Source organism: Megascapheus bottae, chromosome 15 (genome assembly GCF_031878675.1).
Source record: "Megascapheus bottae isolate mThoBot1 chromosome 15, mThoBot2.hap1, whole genome shotgun sequence".
NCBI classification, from domain to species: Eukaryota; Metazoa; Chordata; class Mammalia; order Rodentia; family Geomyidae; genus Megascapheus; species Megascapheus bottae.
The window spans coordinates 13,009,852-13,029,134 of NC_143523.1; positions in this window are offsets into that span (position 1 = coordinate 13,009,852).

Consider the following 19,283-nt stretch of genomic DNA (forward strand, 5'->3'; position numbering starts at 1 on the left):
ATCCTTTATCTCCCATTTAATTCTCCTAACGTTCTGGTCAGATAACTGGCATTCATCTTTTTTCTTTCTCTCTTTCTTTCCTTCCTTCCTTCCTTCTTATTTTTTGTTAGTCATGAGGCTTGAACTCTGGGCCTGGGCGCTGTTCCTGCACTCTTCAGTTCAAGGCCACCGCCCTACCCCTTGAACCACAGTGCCACTTCCAGTTTTCTAGTGGTTAATTGGAAATAAAAGTTTTAACAGAGTTTAGTGCCCAGGCTGGCTTTGAACCATGATCCTCAGATTTCAGCCTACCAAGGAGCTAGGATTATAGGCATGAACCACTGCCCCCAGCTACCTGGATTTCATTTCTGATGGGGGAATCCCAGCTGAATAAAGCTGACACCCCAAATCTCACCACTACTAAGTGATGAGCAAGATTTGTAGCTGAGGTCTGGGTAGTTCCAAACTGGGGCTATTCAACCAAAGGAAGGCTTTATTCTTTTTGGAAATAGTTTATTTGAAACAAAGACCAAAGCTTTAATTGATACTAAAAATCCTAAGATTGGGGCTAAGGACATGACTTGCCAAACATGAAATCCTAGGATCTGGCCTAAGGATGACACAAACATGTGTACACACACAAACATCTAATCTTAAGTGACTACTGTGCAACATTGCCATATGATTTTTTTCAGTGCTTACCTTCAAAAAAAAACTTCATATGTAAGGACATTTTCTGTGTTTTGTATTTCCTCTCCTCTTCTGTTATCATATTTTTAACCTCTCCGCTGTCCACAAGATCAACAATTATGCCCTTTCAATACTTTCAAGATTTTGTTCCAACTTTCCATGACTGTGAGAAACAATGGCCCTTCCCTGGATGCTTCCCTGGAAATAAGGGTTGGTGGGACCTGTACTCCCTCCCCTTGAGCACTGTTGTTCTTGTGCTGTCCAGGAGCCTCTAGAGTTTTTCATGCATGAGGCAGGTACCCACCCCTCTGTCTTCTCAACTATGTACAACACAAGGCAGGATCTCCCATAGATCTTCCTAAAGCCCTGCTACTTGGTGTGAAGAGCAAGGAGACAGCCATCGCAACTGCTACAGTTCTGCAAGGACTGCAGAATCTGTTCCACATTTCTTTAAAAATTCCATCGAGACCAGAGTAGAACCTACACAGATGGACTAGTACTAGCTTCACACCTCACACTCTTTATTCTTAGGTTTGGGTTATCGGGTTTGTGGAGGTATTAGAAAGTCATAAGTTTAACACAGATTTAGCAGCTGAGCACCCAGTTGTGATTAGAACTGCTAGGGAGAAAGAGGAGGTAGAGGGGGGGATGCTATAAAGGAATGTGCAGGAGAGAGAAAGCAGGCAACATTGACGTTTAACCAAAGGAAGAGTAACCTCAAATACAAAGAGAAGAAAATTCTAAAATGTAGAGATGAGATCTTGGAAGGTGAGAGGACTTGGATAGAGACAAACAGAGATTTTCAAGAAGAGGATGTGTGTGGTATCAACTTTTTGTTGCTATGGCAAAATATTTGAGAAAAATCCATTTAAAAGGAGGAAAGCTGCTCCTCTCATGGTGGTCAGGAAGCAACAAGAAGAGATGTGTGTGAATCTGGAACAAAATCTGTCCTCCCCAGGCATACTTCCATGTTCTACTTCCTCGCCTAGGTCCTACCTTAGACAGGTTATTCAGGAGAATAGATGAATCCATCCAACCATTTCGGAATAATGCTAGCAGACAAAGTTTTGAACACAGGAGCCTTCAAGGGATATTTTATAGTCAAACAATAATTATCTGTCAGATTGAAGCAACTTCCTGATATTTAGAGGTTCTCAGCAAGCAAGAGTAGAAAGTCTACCAACAGCTCAAAGAATACAGCAAAGACGGAACAGATAGCTAACTACTAAAGAAAGAGGCATGGCCCTTGAACATTGAAAAAGCATCACCTCCCTCTCTGTGAGGCAATTGAGAGCAAGGAAAACTCTGAGGTCCATGTTTTCATTTTTGAAATGGGCAATGCTTTGACAATCTGTTGGCAAGGCTGGGGAAATGAGTAAGTTTTCACATTGCTGATCCAAATGCAAGATGGTTTCTAGTCCTGCAGAGGGGAATCTAACAGGATCTATTTGAACCACACACAGACTCACCCTTTGATACAGCTGTTCCCTGTTCTTCCCTGGAGATCATTTCTCATTCTGACACAAGAACAGCAACTTTCCTGGTTTTCCTCCCTTATCATGGGCTGTTCCTTCAGAACCTTCTGTACCAGCTCTGTCACCTCTGCCTTGGCTCTCAAATATTGCTGTGTACATAGGCTCAATCTTTACCTCTTCACTTTTCATAGAACATCCTATCCAATCCCAGGGCCTGCTTTTTTATTTCTTGTGGGGCGGTGTTTGTAAATCACAAATAACATAAATCCTAACATTAAAAAAATAACCCAGCGCAGTGGCATTTAATACATCTGTAGTGTTGTACAGCCATCAAGGCTATCAAGTTTCAGAACATTTTCATTAACCCAAAAGGAAGTCCTGCACTCAGTGAGCAGTCATTTATACCTCTGGCCTTCCTTCCCTGGCCCCCAGCAATGATTCTGCGCTTCCTTATTCAGGATGATCTGTATAAATGAAGTCATTCTCTTCGTGTAATGTTTCCAAGGCCCCTGTGTCATTAGCTTGCGTCAGTCCTTCCTTCTTTTTTCTTGGCTGAGTAATATTTTATTGTGTGGCTATACTATCTTTTGTAAATCAGTGTATCAGCTGATGACATTTTGTTTGGGGTCACCACTGTCATAAGTAGAACTGCTAAAGAAAATCAAGAATACATTTTCACATGAAAATCTTCCATTCTTTCACAGTGGAGACCTTGAGCCATACGGCCATTCTTTGTTGTCTTGATCGGTTGGGGCAATCATAATAAAAATACCTTAGCTCAGGTGATTTATTCACAATAGAGATGTACTTCTTGCAGTTCTGGAAACTGGGAAGTCTGAGATTCACCAACCAGCAGATTGTGTATCTGGGGAGGGCTGCTCTCTGAACTTTCTTGTTGAATCTTTGTTTGGCAAAGGGAAAAGGGAAATGGCTCTCTCAAGCCTGGTTTCTTTATCTTTTATTTATTCTTTTCGGGTATTGGAGTTTAAGCTCAGGACTTTGGGCTTGCCAGATAGGCACTCTATCATTCAACCATGACTCCAGTGAGTTACTTTTGCGATAAAGTCTACCTCCCTTTCTTTCTGGGTTTGCACCTAGACTGTGATCCACCTATTGCTTCTTAGGTTTCTTGTATTTGGTGGGATGACAGGTGTTCTCTGGCATGTCCAGCTTTCTTTCACTGCTATGCAGTTTCATGAGCCTGTCTTCCTCAGGCTGGCCTCAAACCATCAGCAGGTTCTAAGGACCGCTTCTTATCTCCACTGAGACCACCACAGTTCACACCCACGACATTATCCACATAGACTGCAGAAGATGTCAGTGACTCCCTTTCTCACCTGACTGCCTTCTCCACTTGACAGCCAAAGTCATCTTTTAAAAATACACAGAAGAGGGGGAGGGAAATGGGGACCAAGACATGTGAAAGGGTATCAATGTATAGGAATTAATGCACCATCTATCTGGCAAATATCATGTAACCCTTCTATTAATTACAATAAAAAAATATATGAAAAAAAAACACAGAAGAGGGGCCGGGAGTTTGGCCTAGTGGTAGAGTGCTTGCCTCGCATGCACAAAGGCCGGGGTTCAATTCCTCAGTACCTCATACATAGAAAAAAGCCGGAAGTGGTGCTGAGGCTCAAGTGGTAGAGCTCTAGCCTTGAGAAAGTCCAAGGACAGTGCTCAGGCTCTGAGCTCAAGCCCAGGACTGGAAAAAAAAATACATAGAAGATCACGTAACTTTCCTGCCTCAGCCTCCTTGAGTTTTCTCATTGCAATTACAATTCAATCCAGCCTTAGTTTCATGTGGGGCATAACATACCTGATTCCAGCGTCTTCTACCCTTCTACTTGCTTCATTTGGATATTTTACCCCACTGATAATAGTTACCTAGAAAATCTTATTTATGCTAGGCAGGTAATTACTATATTCCTTTATGGAGTCCACTGTGACATAACTCCATGAATTGACTGACTCAGAACAGAGCTCTATCACAAACATTCATCACTTCTTTGTGATAAGAACAAACTTCTCTCTTCAGCTACTTGGAGTTACATGGTAATTCTTAGTAATAGAATGGAAGAGTTTATTTCCCCTCCTTAGCTGATGACTTTAAGCTTAGGAGCCTAGCTCTGGCCTGCTCTGGCCTATCCCTGCTGGCCTCCTATAGCCACTATTCTACTACTTCTGTGCGCTCAGCCCTTTCCATAGAAACAGGGCTATACTTGTCTTCCTGTGCCTAGCTTAGCTCACTTAGCATCCACGTGGCCACAAATGCCAGGATTTGAGATTTTTAATAATATGCCGCTACTTATAAACTGCCCTTTAACTATTGATCAGTTGATGGGTAGGTTAATTCCATCTGTTGGCTACTGTCAATAGTGTCATAATAAACAGGAAAACAGTTATCTCTTTGATATATTGATTTTTATTTTCTTTGGCTTTGAAAAAGAACTGGTGAAGTTGCTGGGTCACATAGTAGTCCTACTCTTAAATTTATTTGCTTGTTTGTTATGTTTTTTTTTCCATTGGTCAATGGGCTTGAACACAGGACCTGGAAGCTGTCCCTGAGCTTTTGCAATCAAGGCTAGCATTCCTACCACGTTGAGCCACAGTGCCACTGCTGGTTTTCGGGTGGTTAATTAAGGATAAGAGTCTCGGGACTTTCCTGCCTGGGCTGGCTTTGAACCAAGATCCTAGGATCTCAGCCTCCTGTGTAGCTAGGATTATAGGCACGAGCCACCAGGACCCAGCTCTCGTTTAGATTTTTGAAAGAATCTTCATACTGCTTTCTAGAGTGGCAGTACTAATTTACTGGCAACAGTGTATGAGAGTTCTGTTTTTTCACCTCCTTGCCAGCATTTTTTTGGTTGTGTTGGTTTTGTCTTGTCCTTTTGCTTACAGACATTCTTACTGGGCTGTTTATGTTCATGTTTGTTGTCTTTCTGTTCCAGGGCTGTATGGCAGGAATTCCATCTATTATATGAATGTATGAGTGTACCAGCAGAGCTGAGGATATGAGGTACCCAAGAAATGTTTCCTGGTTGCAGTTGAAGGAAATCCTTCAAATCCTTTAGCCCTACCACACCTCTTACCTTTCTCTTTCCTCCTCCATCTCCAAGAAGACTTCTAGAGAGAGTAGAGAAACCCTAATGGATTGATTTTGTTGTTCTTTTTCTTTTGTGACCCTGGATAATCCAGTAGCTGCCACCACAACCAATCAAAAGTGTTACTTCCAAGACTTTCCGTAGCTCCAGAAAAGTCACAACCCGTCCCTTGTGCTGGTTTCATCCTGTGGCATATGACAGTGTTAAAAGCCTGGCCTTTTACATGAATCGTTAGAGCTTCTCCTTCCTGAGCACAAGGCTTGGATCCACTCTGGCCCTAGTAAGATGGACAAGCACCCTGGAGCCTCCCAGGTGGTGACAGGGTCCCTGGGATGGGTTGTGTTTTGTGGACACTCACTCCTGGAGAGCGGAGTGATTGTTGCCAGATCATTTAGGACGGCTGGGCTGGGCTGGGCTGGTAGCCCATGCTCTGCCTGGGAAGTGTAAATGGATTTGTCCAAAGTACCTACTGAGATCCTAGCCTTGCACAGTATTTCTTAGTAGTGGCTGCCAAGTTGGGTTCAGGAAGCCAGAGAAGATGCAGTGTTCTAGGTAGCCATCTTTGGGTTGCAAAGCCATCTTTTATGTACCAAGCCATGTCCTTTCTTCCCCTGCCCTCCATGTAGCATCTTTCTGTCCATGGTGTCAGCAGTCCTTGTGTCAAAGACATACTACCTGCAGTTGGGTTCTTAGCTTTGTGTGAGGAGTGTAGAGTACCCATTGCTCCATTCTACTAACTGCCAGGCTTTGGGTATGTTATTAACATGACAACTCCTCCAGCTTCATATCTGAAAGATAGAGTAGAAATCCTGTGATCTCACCTCACGGCTGTGAATTAGACCAGGTCCAGAGCACGCAACCACCAACGGCTTCCTCTCACTCTCCTCATGCCTGGCTTTTAGGTTCCTATCCCACGTGTCTCTCTAGTTCCCCAGGCTCCCTGACAGATATCCCCAACAGGTGATGGCTTTGTCTCAAGCCTTCAATGGCCTGGAGGATACCTATTCTTCTTGGGATTTTCTATTAAATGTATTTTAAGATTTTTCTATTAAATACATATTTAAGATAAGAAACATGCTTTAACTATCAAAACCGGGGGCGGGGGGGGAACAGCTCTCCCTTAATACTCTTTTGGTCACGCATCCTCACATGAAAAGACATGTTTCCAGGTTGGTCTCTCTGGCAGTGTGGTTGCTCAGACCTTTGAGCTTTTAAAACAACCCTTTGCAGAGCCTTGGACTTAAGCTTTGTGGGACTCAAAGACAAGTATATAGGGGGCCATGAGACGAATGAACATACAACCCATGGTTACTGATGTCAAAACTGGCAAGCTGTCTGAGGACAGAGCCTCGTTTTTGCCTCATCTAGGCATTTCTACTTTGGTGCCTGGCAGCCATCTGATTGTCTTACTTGTGGCTTGAGTACATATTTGTTTAATTGAATTATTAGCCGGTGCATGTATGAACGAGCAGGACCTACATGCCTTGTCTCTTATGAATAGAGTAAAAATAGTGCATGTAATTCATCTGATTAACTGATAAAGGGTTTTGTTCTTTTGCCTGGAGAGAAGTCTTTACAAACATCATTTGCTAGCTATTCAGCCAATAGTTTAACACCATTTAAATGGAAGATTAACAGCAGTACTTTTATAATGGCATATTAATTCATATCATCTTTTCCCTTTTACTCATGATAGATACTTGGAATACTTTAGCAGGGTAGGCCCTGGTAGGGGTGTGGGGTGTTCCACATTCCTCAGCCTTCCAGAACAGTGACGGCAAAGGAATGTTGATCCTCGGCAGAGGCAGACACTTCACTTCCCTTTACCTACCTCTCACCAGATGTTGCAAATTTCCAACTCCCCTGGAAAGGTTAATAAAAAGAGGATTGAACCTCCGTGCATTGTTTTCATCTAGCCAATAGGAGTGGCAGGTTGCATCAGCAAATTAGCCACTATGTATTTATCATCTGTTTGAATTTTCCACTTTTTTTTGGATGTGTGCCCAAACTTCTTCCATTCGTAGTACTGCGGACATCATTCACTAGACTGCTCTAAGCACAGGTGTCATGTTGCCAAAGTTTGAAGGAATTAGATTAGTTCCCATCTAGAAGGAGCTTACAGTGGAAAAGGATACAAAGGCCAGCATGTCTCAGCAGGGAGCTGTTTTGAGTCCCTGGAGGGCACTGGTAGATGCCAGCAGGCATATTTGGTTGTGGAGACTGTGGAGGCCACAGAGAACATGGCTAACATGTGTGTTAAAGCTCTGGATTCAAAACCCACAACTGCAAAAAGCAAACCACCCTCTACCTCAGGAGTGGGGAACTGGTAAGAAAGCGGGGGCAACTAGCATCTAAGTGGGCAGAGGCTAGGGATGCTTCAAAACGCCCTGCCATGTACAGGCCCCATAACAAAGAATTGCCTGTCTCATAAGATCAATAGTGCTGAGGACTGGGAAACCCCAACACAGAGGGCTAGACTGTCTATGCCCAATGTGGTTTTGTTTTATTAAGATGGGGGTCTTAATATTGATCTTGACCTTGAGATCTTCCTGCCTCAGCTTCCTGAGAGCTAGGATTATAGGCATTTACCACCACACTGACCTTACACAAATAACTTTTACTTAAAAGAAAATGATAGATTGAAGCAATGTAAATGTGTTACTTAAGAAGTGTAGACAGGAGGAGCCTAGAGAGACAGCAGGCTATCGAGGGCCCCAGGCAGCAGAATTATTGCTTTCTTTTCAATAGTGGAAAGGCTTTGTGAGAAGGAATGGGGTGGATGTGGGGGAGGGGCGGGGGAGGGCTGGTGTCCAGGAGGTCTCCTGGGACCTCACAGGAGTCTAGATCTGCTTTTTAAAAAGTCCATCACTTAGGGGTCAGTCACTGGGAGCCAGCCCTTTACATGAGACGATGTGGACTTCATCTGGTGATTACGAAATTACTCACAAAAGCCAGAAACAACTTAAAGTTCAGAGGCATATTCATTCAAAGACTGAAAAAAAAAAAAAAGAAGAACCATCCAGCCAACTCAAAGAAAGCATTGCATCATTTCCTCGTGTGGGGTTGAGGTTAAAAATAACCTCTAATCCTTGTCAAGAGTCAACCGTCTTGTTGAAGAGAATTAGGAAACCACCTCAGAGGCAGGTTACAGGGTGAGGGGGAGAAGGGGCAGTTCCTCAAGCAAGAAAAAGTTTGCAGCACTTTTACGAGGACAATTTCCAAATGTCTCAAGAGAATGTAGGGCTATTTGGAATTTGGGTTGTGATGGGGTCTGAGGAGGGGGCAATGTGTGCTGGGGAGAGGAGAGGCAACACTCTCGGGAATGCACCTGTGGCAGGGGTGGCTGCCCAGGGTGGCTGGAGCTGCTGGGCAACTGGGTTGTCCTTTTGTTCTGTCTTGAGCAGCCTCCTCCAGCCTTGAATGCTCACAGAGATAGAGGGCAAACCGCAAGCCCTGTGCCCATTGAGCCATGAAATGAAATATGGGAAAGGCTGACCTTCGACTGAGCCCCAAAGCCATATTAGCACCCCAGCAGCACCACAACACACCGGGGACAAGAACAGACATGTTCTTTGCAGGGTTGTGGCTGTCAACTGACAAGGAGCAGGGGTGGGGTGAGGTAGGGTGGAGGAGCCTCTGTTACTTCTTGACCTTCAGATTTGCCGTGGGCTTCAGCCAGCTGGCAGCCAGCCCCATTTGTCACAGTGTTAAAAACACTATAGAGTAACAGCCAGATGGAGGTGCTGTGCAGAAGCCTGCTTTCTCATTCTAGGCACTCCAACTGTGGCCAAGCAGACTGAGTCGTGTTGTGATGTCCCATGTCACTGGCCTTCCAGCCTTATACAACATTCGTTTCTGTGGTTTCCGTATCAGCTGGGACAACCTTTATTGCTCTGGAATCAATCAAGTAAGCTCCTGGACTCAGAGCATGTGTGAATTTGCGTATTGTGGCAATTGGTACTCAAATGCTAAAGATTTTATTTTTGAGGTCATGTTGGACTGAAGTTGAGGTAAATCTACATATCTGACCTTGGTTTTTGTTGTTATTGTTTTATTTTTGTGCCAGTTCTGGGCCTTGAGCTCAGGGGCTGGGTGCTTTCCCTGGGCTTTTTTCCTCAAAGCCAGAGCTTTGAGTCACAGCTCAAACTTTTTGGTGGTTACTTGGAGATAGGTATCTCACAGACTTTCTTGCCCGTACTGGTTTTGAACTGTGATCATCAGATCTCAGTCTCCTGAGTAGCTAGAATTACAGGCTTAAGCCATCAATGTCTGGCTTTTTTTTTTCCTTTTAAGTCAAAAACCTCTGTCATTCTGAGGATAGTTTTCAGTGTATGAACAGTGCCACAATTCCTTTATAACAGGAAAAGAAAATCAGCAAGAAAAATGTGTTTTTCCTGGAGCAGTCTAACCAATGAGGTCAAATGGGAAGAATACTGTCTGGACTTTCATTTAGATCCTGCCTTACCATTTGCTAATTAGAAATTGTTGAGCAGGGGCTGGGAGTGTGACCTAGTGGTAGTATGCTCACCTAGCATGCTGGAAGTCCTGGGTTCAATTCCCTGGAACTGTATACACAGAAAAAGCTGGAAATAGCGCTGTGGCTCAAGTGGCAGGGGGTAGCCTTGAGCAAAAAGTGTCTAAGGGCAGTGCCCAGGCCCTGAGTTTAAGCCCCAGGACTGGCAAAACAATCATCATCATCATAATAATAATATTTTAAAAAAGAAATTGTTGAGCAATCCACTTCCTTTTTTGAGATCCAGTGATTTCATTCAGCACAATGGAAATAGTATTCCACGTGAAACGAATGGGCTACTTCATAAGATCCCTGCAAAGGATGTGGCATTTAGTGAGTACTTTGAAAATAGTTCATAATTGATATCAGAAATGTGTTGTGTCAAAAGGACTGTATCTCTAAGAGACACGAGTCCATCAGTGATTTCATAGGACATCGTAAAATTTCACAAAGCCATATCTTATTATTAGTATCAACAAAAACTGACACACTTATCATTGGTATGATGACCAAAAACCTTCGTGGAAGCTCTTACCTTGTATAATTAAAGCACACTCATGGCTCAAGTGTTCTGGAAGTAGGAAATCAAAGGGAGCTGGGCTTAAGTCAGTGTAAGTCTCCTGTTCAAAAATGCAGCATAAAGACCATGACATCATTTGATTTGAAGGCCAAAGAGATTTGGTCAGTAGCAGAATGCAATAGCTCAAGGGAGGTACTGGGAACTCAGCCAATAACTTCTGACCTACAGAGAAGAAACTCTGGGAACTGAAAGGTCTCTTATCACACTTTAATTCAAAAAATAAAATCTTACACTCTAGAGCCAGAATCTATAAATGGAATAAGCTATCAGGAAGAGTAGTTTTCAGGTGATAAATAGTACATTTGGCAAAGAGCGTTCCACATGTGGCACTGGGGAAACAGAAAATGCTTTCTTTGTATATTCCCAGCAGGTTTTTCATCAGAGAGATGACAGAAACTCCATGACAATAATGTACTTTTACACAACAGCCATAATAGCAGGTAGCTGGACATATAGGAGCTTGGAAGTGAGATGACTTATTGAGTGATTGGTTGGTCCATACATCCATACATTCATCTATCAGTGCATCTACCTACCTTTCCACCTCCTTACCTACCTATGCACACATTCCTGTCCATCTAGTAATTCATCCAGCTAACGTCAATTCAATGCATACTCCTTGCTAAACCCTCAGATGGAGGCCAAAGCGAGAAAGACTCCCTCAAAGGTCTCATAAAGTATCGTGGAGGTAAACAAACTCAAAAGTTCAAAATTCAGTGAGTTACATATGTGTTAGTCAGAAAGCTGACTTTTAGTAATGAGAACGATCAACAATAAATCCATAGGCGTGTAGCAAGGGGTAGTAGTTATTTTTCTTTATTTTTAATTTGAAGGTAAGGGAGTTGGTGCCTGACTGAGCAACTTGGGGGAAAGCATTGTACCAAAAAAGTGGCTCTTGCCTTGCCTCCCAGCCCATATTCAATATCTCCAGAGAACAGGGCTCCTGGGGTTTAGAGCCTCTAATGGAGCTGATTCCCCGCACAGGCTGTCTTCACTTCAAGTGAAGGAGGGTTATTTACTGCATGCTTCTTCCTTGACAATTCCATGGAGAGAATACAGGACGCACACTCACTTTCTGCTGCCGAGTGGGCTGGACCCAAGCCATCTGTGTCTGCTCTCCCTTTAACATGTGGCGTGTGTATGTGTGTATATGTGTGTGTATGTGTGTATGCCTGTATGTGTGTATGTGTATCTGTGTGTGGGGGGTGAGTGGGTGGAGGGATATGTTTTTTAGTATATTTTAAAAAGAAATACACAGGAAAGTTTTTTCATAACACAAATGAATTCACAATCTGTTATTGAATTGCTATGTTTTGTTCGTTTTAGTTTATATTCTGTGCATTTTGCCAAGAATCCAATCATGAATCTTTTGACTCTGGTTTTCCCCCTTTTCTTTTTTAGTTAGGATTATAAATCATATGGAAACTCTGGTACCGTTTATATGGATTCAAGAATTGAAGGCAAAGCTTGTTTTCAACATTGGTGAAACTGAAATTATTTTCCATAGAATTTTGTGTGATAATAACTTTGACCTACTTGGATTTGGTTGGTTGTTTTGACGTAAACCGATGAGAACTCCAATGTTATTAAAGCATTTTCTTTTCCTCCTGGTTTGGATTTGAGGGGTTCTGGAGGCTTGAGATTTAAAAGTAATCATTGTAAAACCATCATCATTAATCAAATTACAGAGGCCATGATGTACAGGGTGTTCCATTCTAGGCTTGTGAGAATCATCTCATCAATTCTAATTTAGCCATTGTCACTGGGTAGGCAAAGAATCAATCAAATCAACACGTATTTATGAAGGGTATATTACACACTTAGCATAGTTCCCGGGGACTATTTGGAAGAGACTAGAAGTTGCTAAGACACATTCCTTCATTATATGAATGAGAAGGAACCTGACAATTGTGTTTTGGTAATACTGTCTGTGTTACTTGTGACTGGTGAATAGTGCCATGATTTTAGCTTGCAAGGTTGAAACTATTATAAGTGCTTTATCCTTTGAAAGTAAAATGAGTTATTTAAGAGGGAGAGGGAAGCTCATAGGTTTATTGTCTTAGGCTGGCTTCTCTTTACCATTGCTGCTGGTTTGGGTGACTTAGCCAGGACTTGACATGGTCCCTGCTGAAGGGTATAGTACAGAAAGTGCTCTGTGGGAATTCTGTCCTCCCTGGCATCCCCAAGGATGAGTGGGTGGGCAAAGAATCAGTGAGGCCCTGTTGCCAGTTGATATTGTGCCATCCTGAAAGCCTATGAAGCTGACCAGAAGGCAGACAGAGACTAGGATGTTATGTCCATATTCCTGGAAAAGAGGGAGTGTCCAGGCTATATAATAGTATGATTTTATGAGAAATCCAGATCCTTTCTATAAATAAATGAAGGTATAAGAGCAATTTTCACTTCTACTGCAATACTAGAAAGGCATTCAAAACACATAAAGTTTTCTACCAATTTCACCTATGTATATGTATGATTATGCATGTATATTTCGGATTATATAAAATTTACCTATTTTAAGTGTACAGTTAAAGGGTTAGTAATTATTAGAACATTACAACAATCCAGTACTCCCTTAGCACATCCAACATGAAATCTCCCACCCCACTTCAGACCTTCATGAACACTGGTTTGGGTCTTCAAATACAAACCCTCAGCTTAATTTTATATTATGTTCTAAAATCTATGTGCCAGTGGTTGTATATAGAGATTCCCTTCTTGAATACTTGTTTGTTACACATGACATTTGAAATATGATGTAAAAATCAATGTTAATAAGTTCTTTAATGAAATGTCTTAAAGTTTCACATGAATGGAATCACTGTGTTGTCTTTGTGTTTGGTTCTTTCCCTTTAGCAGAAGGTCTGCAGGGTCATCCCTCCTGTCTCCTGTATTCATGCATCAGTACTTCCACTGGGTCACTCTATGAACCAGTTGTGGATGTGGAGATCTTTGCTAGATTTTGCCCTCGTCGCCACTGTTACTAACTTGATACTCAGGATTAAATAACAATTTACCCACTCCTCCTTCTGAGTTGTTCAGACAACGGCTTCAGTTCTAAGAGATTCTTACATTAGGTTTGGGCAATATCAAGCATGTTAAAAAAACAGGAAGTGGGGCCGGGAATATGGCCTAGTGGCAGAGTGCTTGCCTAGCATGCACCGGGATTTAATTCCTCGGTACTACATACATAGAAGAAAGCTGGAAGTGGTGCTGTGTGTTCTAGCGTTGAGAAAGCCCAAAGACAGTACTCAGGCCCTGAGCTCAAGCCCAGGACTGGCAAAAAAAAAAAAAGAAAAAACAAACAAACAAACAAACAAAAACCCAGGAAGTGATCAAGTGGCTATTTCCTCCAGTTCTGTCCCACGAGAGGTCAGATCCTTGAGATTTGAAGTGAGCCAACTCTTCTCAAAAGCAAAGAAATTTAAGGACCTAGAAGTGTAGTTCAGTGGCAGAACGTTTCCATAGCATGAAAAATAAAATAAATTTACCTAAAGACACTCTGACTTTTCTCTTGCTACATCAATTTTCTCATTCTTAAGATACTTGACTTACCCCGGCGACCAAATCCTTCATTCATTCGTGCAACCATCCATTCATTTCTATTCATTCTATAAATATGTTGAAGGCATTTCTGGCCCTGCACTGTTACCTAAGCCAGGTGTGAGAACATTTTTTGACATTTAACAGTATCATGTATGGTGCAGTGTTACTGTCTATTTCCATTTTTTTTAAAGTTGATTTCAGTCATGGAAGTGATTTTACTCATCCATGTTGGGTTATATGTTTCACTGTAAAAAGTTTAACTAAAATACTGGAAAAATGAAGAGAGCACAGCACTTATAAGAAAGAGAAAATGAGCGCGCTCTCTCTCTCTGTCTTCTCTCTCTCTCTCTGCCTCCCTCCCTCCCTCCCTCTCCTTCTCTCTCTGTGTACAAAATAGTGCAGGATGGGAAGGATGTGTAGGTCACATGAACAACTGCTCGGAAGCACTTGTTAGTGTGGTTTCCACTGGATTTGGATCTCGGCTTCTCCATGGTAAATCTTGTGTGTTGACGAAGCCGGTGTCTGAGCCTGAGCAGATCTGTCTTGCTGAAGAGGTAGCAGGCGCCTTTGAGGTTCTAGGGAGGAGTTTTCCTTCATTATTCCAGCTAATAGAATCAGGCCAACTTCCTAAAGCAAAAGTACACTCATTTATTCTAAATAGACTGTCTTCAGTCATATTGTTTAAGTAACTAGAACTCATAGGGATGGGACCTGGTCTGAGATGTTCCCTAGAAGACTGAAAACTCTGCCTTCTCTGAATCAAGTGCTCTCTCTGCCACCCTGCTTAGTGCAGTCCTTTAAAAATTCCTCTGTTGCCTGTTTTCTCTCAGCTGTCTTTCTTAAGAAATAACTGAAACTGGGCACTGCAACAAGGAGCTCTTTCCAGTAAATATCATGAGATCCTTCCTCTGTGCCACTCTTTCCCTTCCTGAGGCGAGAGTGGCTAGCTCTGCAGCAGGGGCTTGGACACAGGTAGCTTTTCCATAGGTGAGGGGTTAAAAAGCAATCTGTTGAAAGTTTATTGATGACTACGCATTTTACATGGGTTGTCCTATTTATTTTTTTCAAAGTGAGCCAATGAAGGTGACACCTTTAACCCCCCCCCCCCATTTTCTGGTGCCAGTTAACCATCTCTAATCCAAAATACCATATGTTTTAAAAATCCAACACAACTTGATAAATGGAAAATTCCATTGTGATCTCATACAAAAGGTTTTGGGCAAAATACAGGTGCCCTGAAAATACTATATCAGATTACCCTCAGGCTAAGCATGCAAGGTATATATATTTTTTAAAATCTGAATGAATGAGCAATTTGCTCAACTTACTGTCTTACATATATGCAAATATTCCAAAATCTAAAAAAAATTTGAACTAAAAACTACTTTTTGGGTTCCAAGTATTTTAAACAAAGGATAGATAATTGGTACAGGAAATGGGGCTCGGAGAGGTTAGGTACTTTGCCTAAGAACACAAAGTCATTGTGAAGTTACCATCATAGCTCATGGCTTCTACTGCTAAAGGGTATGAAGGCACCCTAGTCACATTGTGGTGTGGCACAGGTGAGCATACAGAGATGATGGAGCCCCCAACCCTGTCCGAAGGACATCATTCCATCTGACCAGTAGGGATACACTGGGGAGGTAGAGGAAGGTATCATTCAGTGTGCCATGGAAGCGGGGATACGCTGGGGAGTGGATGATCTGTTGTGGGGAAGGAGGAGCCCCTGGAGCATGTGAACAGAAGAGGCCCTTGGCAGCAGATGCATGCTCCATCTGGCAGCAGGGAGAGGTGCTGAGCATCTGGATCAGGAAGGCTGTGGGGGGAATGAGAGAAGGAATGTGGTGCATGTGGGAGGCACAAGACCAGACTTGGTTCTGTACAGGCATCAAAGAAAGCATTGAGTTTATTCTTCTACCATGGTGACTGACAAAAGTGACCCTTCCCATGGCCATTCAAGATAGCCAGTTCAGGAGAGTCCTGAAGCTGTGCTTGCCCCTTCATTCTGCTTTGGACGAAACCCTTGTTGCTTCTTACAGTTGGCTGCTGCAGAATTTGGCTGGAACTGTATTTCCTTGGGTATCCTGAACTCAGTAGTGTATGACAAGTCCAACTGCTCTCTACCCTCACACATTCTTTCACATTTTCCCCAGTTTGCATTTTATCTATTTTCAGAGCCTGTGCCTTTCCTCACTTGGGGCCCAGTTACGTGGTACCGGCAGTTGTCTGTCCAGTCTTGCAATATGTTCCTCCATCTGTCTCCATTTCCCACACTACTTAGCTTGAAAAAAAAAAAAACTCTAGTAAGTCCATGCCACTGGACTCCCATTTTTAACATGTTCCTCAGTTTTCACTCCTTCCTATAGCCATGTGTTTCAAAGACACAGGGCTCAGACAAAGATGGGCTATGCATTTAACCTCCGTAGCGTCTGGCTGCACATCCTTCCATTTTCCCCACATTAAAAGGATGTATAAAGTTAGGCAATGGCTCTAGAATCAGACCAGTTTTGCTTCTGAGAAATAACCTAATTGTCTTTGACTTGCTGGTCTCTCTCCTCTTTGGGGAAAGAACAGCATGTGACTTCATATGACTGTGGCCTCCTGAGGCCAACCATCAAGGGTGTGATATAGTCGTGGAAGTGTAGGTCTGAGTGCCATAGAGCAAAGTAACATCAAAGGACCCGTGCCATCACCAACCCACTGGTAAAATAACATTGTTGAGCATTAAGGGAGCTCCTGAAATGGAGGTTGGTTCTTCATCTGTTTTCTTCTGGTTGCTTATTTCTTCTGTCTAATGACATGTCTCAAAGCATTTGCAATCCACCAATAGCTAGGCCTGGAGTCTGACTTCTGAGAAAACCACAGGGCAGTAGTCTTCCTATTCTCTATAACAGTTTTCCTCCCCCTGCCACCCCACCCCACCCCGCTTCATGTAACCAGCCCTAAACTTTGTTTCTGTGAATGTGAGTACTTCAGATAGCTCCTCTGCATGGAATTATCCTATATTTGTCTGGTTTATTTCACTTAGCAAAATATCCTCAAAATATCTACTAAGCTATGTCAATGTCATAGTATGTGACAGACTTTCCTTTTTTTTATAGGCTGAATAATATTCCAGTGTGTAATGCCACATTTTGCTTATCATCTATGAAAGTAAGTATTGTTTCCAATTCTTAGCTGTCGTAAAATGCTGCAATTAGTATGGATGTGCAAATAGCTCTTTAAGACCCTGTTTGCAAATCTTCTGGCTGTATAACCCAAAGTGAGAACACTTGATTGTACAATAATCTGTTTTTTTTTTGTTGTTGTTGTTGTTCTTTGAGGAAGCTCTCTGCTGTTTTCCATAGGTATCACATTATTTTGTAATTTCTTTTTTTTTTTGCCAGTCCTGGGCTTGGGCTTAGGGCTTGAGCACTGTCCTTGGACTTTCTCAAGGCTAGCACTCTACCACTTGAGCCTCAGCACCACTTCCGGCTTTTTGCTATGTATGTGGTACTGAGGAATTGAACCCGGCTCTTCATGCATGCTAGGCAAGCACTCTACCACTAGGCCAAACTCCCGGCCCCATTATTTTGTAATTTCATCAACAGCTCAAAAGGGTTCTAGCTTGCCTACATACTTGTCAGCACTTACTTTGTACTTAAGAAAACATTCTCTATTTTTTTTGGAGCAATAGCTGGATTTTACTAATTAAGCAAATAGAAGCTGATATAGTTACAAATTCATATGTACATTATTGAATATAAAATTCAAGGTCAATCAGAAGTCATGTTATATTGCATTCCTCTCCAACTTTATAACTCTGAATCTTCCATTATGTATTTCTTTTTTATTTTTTATTGTGATTAATAGAAGGGTTACATTATATTCACCAGATAGAAGGTGCATAACTTCACAAACATTGATATCCTTTCTTATGACATGGTCCCCATTTCCTTTCCACGCTCCCCCCACTTATCTTGATTTCCCCCCTTCCTTATCCAATTTCAAATAACCAATTAAGCACATGTAAAATATATCAGATAACAAGGTGAAATATTGTAACAATATAAGATAACCAAGGGATGGCAAAAGAGATGAGAGATAACATAATACATTAAGAACAACAATCATTCATTATATGGCTTTTGTTTCCTTCTCCTGGAGGTCCTTACATTTAGTGTCATACTATTTGGCCTAATGTCTCTAGATTTTGTTCTATTGTAAATCTCTGCTAGGATTAAGAAAACATTCTAATGGGTGTGAATTAATTATCATTGTGGTTCTGATTTTTATTTTGCTAATGGTTTCTGAGCAGCACTGATCACACTTGTTGTACATCAATACGTAGTTCTGCACGTATTTCCCAGATGGATTATATGCTTCTTCATTGGTGAGGGGTAGGAACTGTTTACATATAATTGATATTAATCCCTTTTATCAGATGGATGATTTGTTCATACTTCCATCCATTCCACAGGCTGCCTTTTCAGTCCCCTGGTATCAATTCAAGTTTTCAAGTAATTTGATATAATCCCATTTGTCTATTTTTGCTATGTCATTTAACTGTAAGACAAAAAGGTATGGCCATTTTTCCAATGTGCATGTTGTATTCTAGCTATACTTTGTAATCTGAGGACCCATGAAAGGGATCTATGCAAAGTCACAGAACGCAGTCACCTCTCCATGGCTTTCCATCTTGTTCAAGAACACTGCTCAGGATGTTAATTTGGGAGCAACCAGAAACTGGGAGGGTCAAGGGTATACACCAGGGTCTCTGGGCTCTGGTCCCAGCTCCACCTCCTGCCAGCTATGTCGCTTCAATAGCCTACTGCTTCTTTTGTTGCAACAAATGTGCCAAGTGCAAAATGCCAATACTAGAGGAAACTGTGGTACTGACGGGTATATGGGAATTTTCTGTCCAACTTTTCCACGCTGAACATTAGGCTACTGCTTTTTTAAGGCATGATAATAAACTAAGTACTTTCAGTACTATCTCTCTTACTTGGAACAAATAAACTCCCTTTGGAATTGCAAGTAAGATAGCAATCATCTGATTTGCAGAGTGTCAGAACTTGCAGAAGGCAAACACAGAGCATTCTAGAGTCAGAGTCTGACTCTAGCCTCTAGAGTCAACCTATATACAACCCCAACATGTAACTCATCAAATCCTCACCAGTTGTTATTCACTGGTTGCTGACAGCCTACCTAAGTGTACCTGCCAATAGGCATTATCTAATTTCTCTCACTGTCTGATTAGCCATCTACTTCCTATATTTCATTCTTTCTTGGATTTCCCTATATAGCCATTGTGCCAATACTTAAGAGTGGCATTTTGGTCAGATCCTTCATCATCTGAGTCCTCTGATTTGTGGATGGGGCACTGGTAACTGGTCTCTCCAACTCTCCTTTCC